The sequence below is a fragment of the Corythoichthys intestinalis genome, chromosome 2 (assembly GCF_030265065.1).
Source record: "Corythoichthys intestinalis isolate RoL2023-P3 chromosome 2, ASM3026506v1, whole genome shotgun sequence".
In the NCBI taxonomy this organism is placed as follows: domain Eukaryota; kingdom Metazoa; phylum Chordata; class Actinopteri; order Syngnathiformes; family Syngnathidae; genus Corythoichthys; species Corythoichthys intestinalis.
Genome location: NC_080396.1, coordinates 64,707,999 through 64,721,260, shown reverse-complemented (window position 1 = coordinate 64,721,260; position 13,262 = coordinate 64,707,999). Strand labels below are relative to the sequence as shown.

The window sequence follows — 13,262 nt, the reverse complement described above, 5'->3', positions numbered from 1 at the left end:
GAATTAAAAAAAAAAAAAAAAAAAAAAGTCACATCCAAACTGTAAAAATACACTCAAGGTACATTTTTGACCATTTGATACTGAAAAATAAAATCAGTAAATAATAACAAATTCAAATTGATTAGAAACATTAACTCATGAGGACAATATGCCAAAAAATCTGATCGAAAAAACAAAACTGAATAGAAGAAGGGGAAAAAAAGTGTCTTTGAACAGAAGGACAGTTTTATTTTCGCTGCTCCCCGTATCACCTCCAGTTTGCAATGATGTGGGGTTATTTTGCACTGAGCATGCTAACAGTGCTCACTGGTTTACTGATATAACACTGACATAGCGGGACGATTGTTGGCAATATTCGGCACGTTTTCGCTGAAAAACAACCAAGGGGCTTATCAATGAGTTTGGGGTCTAATGTCTTTAAGTGGCGTCTTAATTGATTTGGCTTCCGGCTGTCCGCTGTAATCATTTTTAGACACAGTAAACAGTGGTCTTTCCTCGTCTACCACTGTATTAAATGTCAAAGCCAAAAGGCAAACGGCCCGAAAAAAGCGCATTCTCGGCGGCCGAGGGAGAACCGTGGGTGAGGGCGGTCGTCGTGATGATCCCAATCCGAAAATGGCACCTCTCGGGTGGACACGTGAGAACCGGAGAAGACAGTGGGTCGCTGCGTGAGTCCAGCCGGAAAACGGCTTTTGAAAATGGCGCACAGTTCTCCAGCTCTTCATGAGTCTCTTCCGTGTGCTCTTGCTTACTTCAAAAATAGTGTGCACACTTTGAAAATGAGAGCGCCACTGCCACCCACTGAGTGAATGTGCAAGTACACTTTATTCTAGTATGGCAAAAAAAAAAAAAGCATGTTCCCCGAGGTCACACGCGCCACCCCTGGCATCGCTCTGCGCCCCCCTGGGGGGGCGCGCCCCACTATTTGAGAAGTACTGCATTAAGTAAACTCTGGGAGCTGTAAGAAGCCGCCTCTCGTATCCTGAAATTGGTTTTGAAATAAGAGGCAATATTTTCCCGTTGAGGCATCTCATCACCTTAAAAATACAGTTGGTAGAGATCTTCCTAAGAAGATGTACCTCTGTATAAAATTTGAATTCATAATCGTTTTCTTTATTGCCATATATTAGACTTGTTTTACTTGCAGTGTATATTCTCATTTGATTTCTGAAAACAAAGTTCACCCCTAAAAAACTAAAGACAATCGAACTCCCAACCACCTTTTGAGCTTTTTCGGATGTGCTGTACATTTTCCCAGAAAGGTTGTACGATCCTGTCAATTTGACAACATGGCTGCGAACAAATGGAAAAGGTGAAGTTTTTTGCAATACATTCTGAATTCCAATGAGATTCCAGTCAAACTGTCTTTAAGATAGTACTAATAGTAATTACTACTAATAGTAGATAGTAGTTCTTAAATAGTTGGGGGAACCCCACCCCCCACCCCCACCCACCCAAATTGGGGCGTAGAGCTCTCGGGGGGTGGCGCATGTGACCTCGGGGACCATACTTTTTTGCCGTACTAGAATGAAGTGTAATTGCACAATCCACTCTGTATACTGTGTCTAAAAATGTTTGCAGCATACAGCAGGAAGCCAAATTGATTAAGACGTCACTTAAAGACATTAGATCACATTGATAAGCCACGTGTTTGTTCTTTTTTTCAGCGCAAATAGGAGACAATTTGTTAAACTAGGGGATTTTTGTTCTTCTCACCTGGATATTGTGTGTGGGGTACCACAAGGGTCGGCGTTGGGGCCCGAATTGTTTACTTTGTATATTAATTACATTTGCAATGAGTCTAATTTATTGAAATTGGTTCTTTTTGCAGATGACACAAATATTTTTTGTTCAGGAGAGAATTTAAAGAAATTACAGAGCGATATTATGAATGAAATGGTTAAATTGAAAATTTGGTTTGATTATAATAAATTATCATTAAACTTAGGAAAAACAAAATTCATGTTGTTTGGTAATAATAAAAGTAATTCACAGGCATTTATTTCTATTGAAGGTGTGGACATTGAGAGAGTTTCTGAAATCAAATTTCTTGGAGTCGTCATTGACGAAAAAATCAATTGGAAACCACATATTAAATATTTGCAAAATAAAATATCAAGGAGTATTTCAGTAATAAATAAAGCAAAATTGTTTTTAGATTTTGATTCTCTCTATATTCTGTACTGTTCTTAAGTTCTTCCTCATTTAACTTACTGTGTGGAAGTCTGGGGAAATACTTACAAAACCTCACTGCAATCTCTAACTATTCTTCAAAAAAGAGCAATACGTGTTATTCATAAGAAAGGATATGTGGATCATACTCATTCACTTTTTTTTTTGATTCAAAGATTTTAAAATTCGCTGATTTGGTTGATTACCAAACAGTACAAATTATGTTCAAGGCAAAAAATAATAGATTGCCTGGTAATATTCAACAATTGTTTAATTTAGAAGATGTGCATTATAATCTAAGAAGGACATTTCATTTTAAAAGGATTAAGAACAGAACAACAATGAGAGGTTTCAGCATATCAGTTTGTGGAGTAAGGCTATGGAATGCTCTGAATGTAGAGTTAAAAGAATGTCAAAATATTAATTTAAGAGAATGTTTAAACAGTCAATATTTCAGTGTTACATGTGTACCTGTGCAATGATGGTTTTGAAGTTTGTATTTATCTTTTTGTGTTTATTTACTTATTATTTGTTATATTGATATGCATGTACAGTTTTGAATTATATGGAGGTACGTCTTATGTATAAAATTCATTGTATTTTGAATGTGTAGGGGTGGGGACCTTATAAGCTATGCTTCTTCTCACTCCTTTTCAGATGTTTTTGTTATTTCAAATAATAATTTTTGTGTGGATTATTTTGTCTTAACACCTGAAATAAAATCAATCAATCAATCAATCAATCAAAAACATGCCGAATATTGCCAACAATCGTCCTGCTTTGTCCACGTTACATCGGTAAACCAGTGAGCACTGTTAGCATCATATAAGGAATTTTTTCTTTGCTATTAAAATGACACAATGTTATGCAGAGGTACTTAATAATAATAATTTTATACGATACTATTTACAGTGGGGGCAGAGAGTTGGGGGGCCGCGGAACTTTTACGTTACAGAAAAAAAATAGGAGAAGCACTGCTTTAGTATAAGAAAGGTCTTGCTTCTCGCTTGTGATTCAAGTTCACCACATGGAACAAGCCAATTCAATACTGTCCCTTTCTTAAAGAGACATCCTCACCCACAGACTTTGAAGGAAGGAAGAAAGATTTGTCAACCGTCCCATTTTTTCACATTCCATTGTAAAATTCGAAAAAGTCCCTCATCTCACACTAGTCATGGGGAAATGGCTTCTTGGCAGTCAAGTATTTTTGCACGAACCAACCAGCAATGATCCAATTTTTCAATCTTTAACAGGTTTACAATCCACCAAATAGCATCAGACCTTTGTAACCTTAATATGACTGCCATTGGTCAAACAGTGGAAATCATCGAAAGGGGTTAAGACTGTCTTCATAGACAAAAACTTTGCAAAGGAGCCTCAGATTTGTGTGAGTCCTGGCTCGAAAGTTTGGGACCAAACAAGTCCAATAAGTCGGTGAAGGGGGATAAGTCTAAAGGGACATGGACCACCACTGCAGTTTCTCACAGGCAGGACACTGTTCGTTGAAAAAGTCCTATCAGTTTCCAGCTGTGAAGCATCGACAAGCCTTTCACTATATCCTCTCTTTTTCTCAAGAATAAATAGAAGCTGAGAAGTAGGCCGGGGGGCACGAGTAGGAAAAAGGGAAGGATGGGATTCTTTTGGTCCTTGTTTACCTCTTGCAGCACATCATTCATGTGGTACAAATCTACACAGTGGCCTTTTCCAAAACAAAGCTTGTTGGAGTGGGGGATGTTATTAGGTCTTTTTATCTCAGCTGATGAGGAGTGAAATGCTAGCTGCAGATCAGTTATGTTTTTGGCAACCATTTAAATTTTCGTCTTAGTGTCAGTCTCTTGGATGAAAATACTTATTAGTCTTAGTCATATTTTAGGCATTTCAAAATGTGTTCGTCATCGTCTAGTTTTAGTCAACGAAAAGTCAGAAAAATTTCATCTGGTTTTAGTCGACAATTCTCAAGATGTTTTCGAATATAAACTTCAAAGTCCATGTAAAAAAAAAAAAAAATGTTTCCAACAATTTTGAATGAACATAACAGATGAGCACATGACTGTAGAGTCTACAAGGATATCACCATTTTCATGATGATAATACATACTCAGCAGGAAAACAGCACATTTTATTGCAAATAATTAAACTCACCTGGACGCCAAGAACTGTATGTAAAGTTTTCCAAGAGTTTAACAAGACACAGAGTCACTGTGCCAAATGCTATTGCTAAACCAAACGCTATGCTAACGCTACAAGTTAGTTTAGTGTGTGATCACTCAGCACAGACCTTTAAAGGCTAAAGCAACATGGCCAGGATAAGAAAGCAAAAACTTACCAAGCAGCACCTGACACATACGTTTTGCAAAAGGAGCCTGGAATGGGCGCGGGCCGGTGAGTAAGCGTGTGTGTGTATGGGGGGAGCTGCAGCAACCACTGCTAAATGCTTCCTAACTACACATACAATAAGGAAATATTACACATTGTGAATTCATGACGAAAACTATGGCGAGTTTTCATCTCGTTATCACGTCGTCAGGCGACATTGGCATCTATCTCGTTATGTTTTAGTCTCCCAAGACATGTTTTCAACGCGGCATCGTGACGTCATCTTCATGGAAAAATTGTTTGGTGACGAAACATTTTGGTTATCCTCATCTTTGACGAAAACAACACTACTGCAGATGCGCTATCCTGGCACCAAATTGCTGTTATTCATTTGTTAGCAGTATTTTTTTCTGCTTGCAAACTTACAAGAAGATAATTTATGTCAGAGTACCCTGGCCTAGAGTTTGTGCATCGGGGCAGCCTAGTGATATGGTGGTTATGTACAAATGGAAGTTTTTAGTCACCTCATCGAAAGTATGCCACTGAGGTTTATGAGTTCTCACAAATCTGCCTCAATGAATTCAGCTTCTCGTTAGGGAGTGAAAGTTTCCCCTGATTTGACAAGAGGTCAAGAAGCCTTCCTCCTACTCCCACAGTTGGATGATTATGAACATGCGACTCTTACTGCAATCTGCTTCAACTGTGTTGACGAGTCGAAAAGGTGGGAGCTGCTGTAATTATGACCAGGCCAAAGGTGGCTGGTGGGACTGAGATGGTGAGAAGTGAGAGTATGATCGCTTACTCCCACTTTTTCCCACATTATAATGTGAGAACTCTAGCCAAGGAATCCTACAACAGAGAAATTCCGATTGGCCCTTGTTAACAGCAAACAGGGAGCAGGAGTTATTTGGAAATGGCTGACAAGATTAGGCTTTACTCTGGACAACATGATTATGCTGATATTAAAGTTGAAAGATACTAAAGGGGAATGTCCTTGAAGTCGTACAAATTACGAGTGGGAACCTCTTGGTACCTCACGACACGATACGATTTGCGATACAAAGCTCACGATAACGATAATCTGATGATACAACGATTATCGATACATTGGTCAGGAAATCATTCTAGGATATTCTACAAACAACTACTAAACCGAAAAACAAGCTTCTGCTGTGAATTGGAATGAGTTTATAATTAGTAGACGTCCAATCTATTTGAACTGGGAGGCTGCCATCCCTCCCACTTCAAACGGATTTAACGTCTATGGCCGGTAGTGGCAACCAAAGCCAGGCAATGAGGTAATTTTGGGCCATTTAAGGTAATTTACCTGTTCATTTTCAGTTACTTCCTGTTGATTTTGGGGTCTTTTATGGGTCTTTTCCTGTTTATTTTGAGTTACAGAACAGGAAACGACCTGGGAATCACCCAAATGAATAGGCAGTGACTCAAACTCAGCAGAAAATGACCTGTAAATGCCCTAAAATGAACAGCAAGTGACCTGTAAATAACATCTGACAGAATGACTGTGAATGCTCTGGTTTCGAATGAACAAACGTTCCCAGTCTAAATGGATTGGGCGTCGAGCATCGTCAATGCAGCCATAGAGTAAACTGAGACACTAGTATGGTGGAAAATTTTGGTAGCAACTTGTTGGTTTATTTTTAATTTTTTCTAGACATTGACACCTTTTCAAAATGGTATCTCGATTCTTGGCAGGAGCATATCGATAACCTTTTGGGATACAAAGTATGATATATTACCATTTCAATATTTTGTCACACCCCTAGTGCAAATGCCAACAAATATCCAAAATGCACCACTGAAGTCAGACATGACCTTAGATGCAATGTTATGAGAAGATTAATGTGAGAAGAAAAAAAAGACTACAGTAGAATTCAAAGAAGAAATACCAACAATAGGCTATCGCATGCGGTCATTTATTTTGTTAATTGAATAGTCAGCTGTTGTATTGTTTTCATGCCTTAAAGAGACAGACAACACAGACCGTCAAATGAAAGACAGTAGTTGAAGTATTTAGTAATGGAAATTGCACATTTCTTAGACCTCAGATAATGGAGAAAATAATGTTGAAAACACACAGAAAAAATGGCACTGCTTATGAGCAGTCTTTTTGTGATGTCAGTGATATCCACCCATATAAACATTGATAGACTCAAATACAGAAACATGAGACAATGGGTATTAGTGAAGTCACAAAGAAGGGCGGGCAGTCTGTAATACTTGCACTTGATTAGCCAAAAGAGTACCAGTAAAATGTCTGGTCTCCCCACACTAAAGGCTTCCTGGAAATAATGGCTTTTATATACTGTACGTTTTACATTTTTCTCCACTATTACACATTAAATTTATTTAACCAGATTCTTCCCACAGGGATGCACAAGATACAGGTGTTGTATGTCTCTTTGGTATTGGTATTAGCATATACATTTATTTAGTTCTAAAGATATATGTAGTACCTAATCGCATATTACATTTTCAAGACTCACAATTTTCTACCAAAAGTGTATTCGGAATGCATGGTGTATAATGTGGCCACAAATGGATTTTGTGGAAAGGGAGCTCTGTTCCTATGGTGACACTCGATCAGTCAATTCAGAAAGGTTTGCTAGCTGGTGCTTCCAAATATTGCATACTCCAATAAAGGCCTGGCAGTGACACTAAAGAAGTAAGGATCTCACATTAACCTTGTCAAGTGTTTTATGAGTCAGCAGAACCATTGACTGAGCTTCACCCTGATCCATTCATCTAACGCAGTTAGTCCGGAGCTAAATGCAGACTTGCCATGAGCAGCCTTAATGCTGCGTAATTAGGACAAGCAGATGCCGTCAATCTCTTCAAAGTCAAACAGGCACGGGAAGATGAAGCGTACATAGATATTTGAAAAATCCCATCACGCTGTCTTGTTCTACCAGTGAAATCACTGCCTGTCCTCTGTTTAAGTGTATTCTGTCCTATTATTTGCAAACATATTTCTTAATTAATGGCCTACAAAGCTCCCAATATAAAAGGAAAAAGCTTCATATTTATGGAATTAACAAGCTCATCAATTTCTCAACGGAGCCAAATAATGATAGAGGGATGATATCGACCAGGGGTTGGGAACATTTTTGACTGAGCGATTCAAAAAACAAATTTTAAGATGAGTTTTCACAACGGCCATACAGTGTATGTTCGCAGAGGAGGAGCAGACAATCTGGAGGGACAAGCCCGTACATGGAATGTACCACCGGCAAGTTGAATTGGGGCTGACATTAAGAAATCTAACCAGTGGCTGGAGCATGCTGAACTGACAGAAAGCAGAGAATCCCTAATCATGGCAGGAAAAGAACAGGCACTAAGTACAAGGCAGATCAGACCCGAGGGGCAGGCTATGCAAAGATGCCCCGGGGACAATCTGGCCCATCGTAGCAGGGTGGAAGAGCTGGATCAGCGTACATGGAAAGTAAGTGGCTGGGATGGTATTCAGGAACATTTGGAACCAGTGTTGAATAGAACTGCCCAGATCCCAATGATCTTCAAAAGAGCCAGATATGGCTCATGAGCCATGTGTTCCCGACCACTAATATAGACCATCATTAGCTATAAAGAAAAAGAAGAATGCTTGAATAGCATAGGACATTTTACAGTGTGAGAACAGCAGAACAGTGGTGAGGTGTGCTGTGTAGTGTGACGGATGAGTTTTAATTGGAGGTGCATTAGGAATCAGTTCTGTGTCAAGTTTAGTCAAACCTAAACAAACCTAAGAGAAGGTTGATCGACATAGTGTGAAAGACGTGAATGTAGTGGATGTCACGGAGTAGATGCACAAGATAGAAGTAGAGAAAAAAAGGGTGATTTAATGTGGCAACCCCTAAAAAAACAAGCAAAAAAGGAACAGAAGAAGAAGTTGCTTATTTTTCTGTTGCCAATACAAGAGCACTGCTGTACTATGATAAAAAGTTTTTAATGTGGTGGTCATCCTTTTGTTTTCTCTTAGTATCACTGGTGCCATTTGGTTGTGTCATCACAAAAAAAAACTAACAAATACAGGGGGGGAAAAAATACACAACAGTTTTTAAATGTAATCCCCGGAGATCTGGGGTGAGCAAATTTTGTGCTCAACAGCTAAAAAGCTCTAGAGCTAAGTATAGTCAGGAAGTGTGATCCACTTTGAACTGGTTGCCATCCTTGTGTAATATGTACAGGCAATAGTTGTGTGCCAGTGCTTTTCAAAGAAAAATTTTACTATTTAAAGATTTTAACCTAGTTCCTCGGAGCAACACTGCTGTGAGCAATCTGCTTTAGTCAGCAATTCAACTCGCCTTAAGAGTTTTATCAAGTTTCCTAGTGATCGAGAACTAGAAAAACAGATGGAAAGTTAATCACAACAATCAAGAGTCGGCAGCGGTCAAAGATCCATTTGCCTCTCTGCTCCCTGCTGCTTGGCTCTGGAGGGCTGAGCCAACAGCTTCTGTTATGAACTTCCCATCACTGGGATCAAGATGCACCAACAGCACATGAATGGAGCAACACCAGTACATCCCCCTCATTGTTATTATTTTATTTGAAGTCTTCAATCTTAAGCACATGCAAATTTTAGTCCCTCAAAATAGGTCTACTGTAATAATTTTTTGGTTGGTAAAATTCAGTAATATTGATAGAAAGGGATCTTTCATATTTGATCAAATGACAAATGAAAGAACACTGGTGCTTCTTAGACCTGAAATCCAAGCAGTGCACCTCAGACTAGTGCCATTAATATCCATAAATGTCAGTGTGCTTACACAAATTTCCCTAAAGTAGAGAAAGAGTGACGTTTGTAAAGAGCTGCTGTTTTTTGTTGTTGTTTCTTTTTTGTTTGTTTGCCGTGTGGAGACAAAGATAAAGGGCCTTGTGTAAAGGTTGCCATCCATCTTCATCCGCCTGGCATGTGTTTAAGTTTATTCTGCCCTCAATGTGTCTTTTTGTCTTCTCCTTGTGTGTGTGTGTGTGTGTGTGTGTGTGTGTGTGTGTGTGTGTGTGTGTGTGTGTGTGTGTGTGTGTGTGTGTGTGTGTGTGTGTGCGTGTGCGTGTGTGCGTGTGTGCGTGTGCGTGTGCGTGTGCGTGTGCGCGCGCGTGTGTGTGTGTGTGTGTGTGTGTGTGTGTGCACTGGTTTCCGTGTTTTATGGGGACAAAAATCTGTATACACAGTCACGTCATGGGGACCAGTTGCGGTATGGGGACCAAAAAGCTGGTCCCCATGAGTCAAACTGTAAAATTCGATAAAGCAGGTGGTCTATATGTTCCTGTGAAATTTTTAGCCTTGGCCCAAAAAGCATGATTTTTGATCAACGTATGTGTGTAGACAATGCTCAGTAGCCCCCCCTGCATGGTTCTCACTGCTATGGCACTCACTGCGACTGCACTGCTCTACACACACATTTACATAATCCCACCCACTTCCTGGTCCCCACATGTAAGGATTTTTACATCAATGGATCAGTACAGAAAGCCATCTTTAATTAGAATCATCAGAAGACACTAGAAAGAGCTCGTCAACATGCCAGCAGAAGAAGATGAAGTAAATGTAACCCAAAAAAATGCTAATTTGTTTGCATGAAAAAATAGGTTTTCTATTATATATTATCTAGTTATATATTTCGTTGCATTCACTGCTTCACACACATATTTGCATAATCCCGCCCACTCCCTTGTCCCCAATATGTGGCGATTTTTACAACAATGGAGTCAAACAGGTAGAAAGCAATCTTCAATTAGACTCATCAGAAGACGCTAGCAAGAGCTAGTAAACATGCCAGCCAAAGAAGCAAAAATAAAACATAAGGTAAGCTGTTTTGTATGCTTGAACAATTAAGTTTGCTGTTGCTAGCTAATAATAGCTCCAATTGCACAAGTTTTCTTAAGTTTGCTCTTTTTAGTTAATCACACTGTAGCTCTAACTGAGTAATGTTTTGGGCTTAGTGCTACTTTGTATCATAATGGGATTTAAGAATATTTTTGCTCCGGATGAAGAGTTTTATTTAAGTTATAGGGCTAAATCTTAAGCATAAATATTTGTAACAGTATGTTAGCATTTTATTGGGTGAAAAATGTGTAGAAGTATGGATTAACTTTAGAAATGAGTCAAACATGGAATTTATTTTTGTGGAATGCATAACCAGAGTGTTATATTTAAGTGAAAAAAGTTAGTTTTCCACTTTGGTTCTGAGAAAGGCCATGATTTAAAAAAAAAAAAAAAAAAAAAAAGGCATACAGTGCTGCTCGAAAGTTTGTGAACCCCACAGCGATGGTCAGATTTTTTGTAAAAAAAACTAAAATAACCTTATTAAATGTTAAGTTATACCCAAATCCACAATACTGACATTCCAAATAATGGACTGAAACAAAAGAAATAGTTATATTGTCATTCTTTATTTAACAAAAGTGGTTGATTTAAGAAAAACTCAGATATCATGTGTGCAAAAGTATGTGAACCCCTTCAGTTAATGGGATATTGCGCCTCCTTTTGCAGAGATTACCTCAACCAAACGGTTTCTGTAGTGACTAATCAGCCTCTCACATCTACTTTGGGGGATTTTTGCCCATTCTTCCTTGCAGAACGCAGTCAGTTGAGAGAGGTTTGATGGGCGTCTGGCATGAACTGCTCGCTTCAGGTCCCGCCACAGCATTTCAATGGGATTTAGGTCAGGACTTTGACTGGGCCAGTCCAGAACACGAATCTTCTTCTTTTTCAGCCATTCCTTGGTTGTATTGCTGGAATGCTTTGGATCATTATCATGTTGCATGATCCACCTTCTGCCAAGCTTTAACTTCAAAACAGATGGCGTCAGGTTATGTTCTAGGATTTGACAATATTCCTCAGAATTCATGATTCCCTGGACTATGTGGAGTTGTCCAGGTCCTGAGGATGAAAAGCAAGCCCAGATCTTGACATTCCCACCTCCATGCTTCACTGTTGGGAGAAGGTTCTTTTGGTGGTATGCAGTGTTAACTTTTCGCCAGACATGGCGGTTTTGGTTGTGACCAAACAGTTCAATTTTGCACCTACATCAGTTGATGAAAACTCTTTTTAATTTAGTCTCGACAACACAACTGTTAAAAAAACAAAAAAAAAACTACTGAATTGATTGATTAGGAAATCAGGTTGAAATAATAGAAAATTCCAAAATGTTGAGGGGGTTCACAAACTTTTGAGCAGCACTGTATGTTTCTGCCCATAGAAAATCTTTCCAGATTTCCCATTTTTGCTTTGGTTCACATGTTAGTCATGTACTTTTACACAAATACCCATCAGATGTTACATATATTTCTATGTAGCTGCATTTGGGTTTCGTCCCCTCAAATCAATCAAGTAAGGCAGAATAAACATTGGAATCAGGTTTGATGGAGCAGAGATATTCTAATACATATGCTGTATAGCTTACTGCATTTGTATATATATATTTTTTTATTATGTTTGAGGTCATATTATAGAAAAATCTTACTGAATGTAATGAAAAGACTTTTTTATGTGTTCAGTTTGAAATGCCAAAAAGGGTCAGCCCCCTTCAGGATGCCATTTGTCATGTTACCTCAAAGACTGACAAGACAGACAAATTGTGCATCAAGTACATTGATGCAGTTAAAGGTAAGATGTGGTCTGTGTGATTTGTTGTGATTACAAAAACGACATGATACACAAAACGTACAATTATTACCACATGGGCATAAAAAAACAACCAAAATCTGAGGTGACATTAGACACTAGTAGAGCTGCAATAAATATTTACCATCATTGATAATTAAAAAAAAAAATTTTAGGAATATGTGAGGCACTTTTTGTAAATATAAAAAATTAAAGCACCAGCAAAGCAATTTCTAACTGTAGGCGATCATTTGTTGTACCGCTACATGAAGGGAGTTAAGGGATACAGTATTCAGAAATCAAAGCAAAAACTTAGTTTTAAATTAACTTGATAATCCTTTGACAAACAAAACTACTCTGACTCTGAAGAATTAAACAATTGGAACCTGAATAATTCAAATAATGTCTAGAAATAATTTGGGTTATTTTGAAGAGTTTTCATCACGGAATATATGAAATTTTATTTTTATTTATTGATATGTGAGAGAGTTTGCTGATTTGATACCATTTGGAAATTAATGATAAGTCTGTTTTTTTTTTTTTTTGTAAATGCGTTTTTTTTTTTTTTTTTAAATGTTCCTTCTGTCTGCAGGACGTGGTGTTTTTGCAAAGGCTGCAATCAGCAGAGGTCAGTTTGTTGCAGAATATAGGGGTGATCTGATAAATGATTCAGAATATCAGTGCAGAAGAAGAGTTTACCACCCATCATGCGCTGCATTTATGTTTGCATTTAAGTGGAGAGGAAAAACATGGTGGTAAGGCTTAAATTATATTCTAAACAGAATTACACAAATTAGAATACCCTGAAAGGTATTATCATCTGATTATTTTCTTTTCCTCATCTTTTTTCAAGCATTGATTCTGCAAGAGATGATGAATCATTTGGGCGGTTGGTGAATGATGAACACAGACGGCCAAACTGTAAAATTAAAAGGATTGATGTGGAAGGAAAGCCACACCTCTGTTTGTTTGCTGTGGAAGCCATTCAAGAAGGAGAAGAAATAAATTATGATTATGGAGTTGATGACTGTCCATGGAGAACACAAGTATGTGAGATGGAACACAGAATTGCTCTGTAATACAAAACAAAAGTAATTTTTACCTACCTACCTACATACCCGTGCCATCTGTTTACTTTGACTGAAATATG

At 38.3% G+C, this 13,262-nt stretch overlaps 1 protein-coding gene across 5 annotated transcripts in view; it reads right to left on the bottom strand.

The window, feature by feature from the left end:
• Window positions 1–13,262, bottom strand: part of agrn (agrin) — a 526,155-nt gene that overhangs the window by 395,704 nt on the left and 117,189 nt on the right. The gene's annotated exons all lie outside the window — the stretch shown is intronic.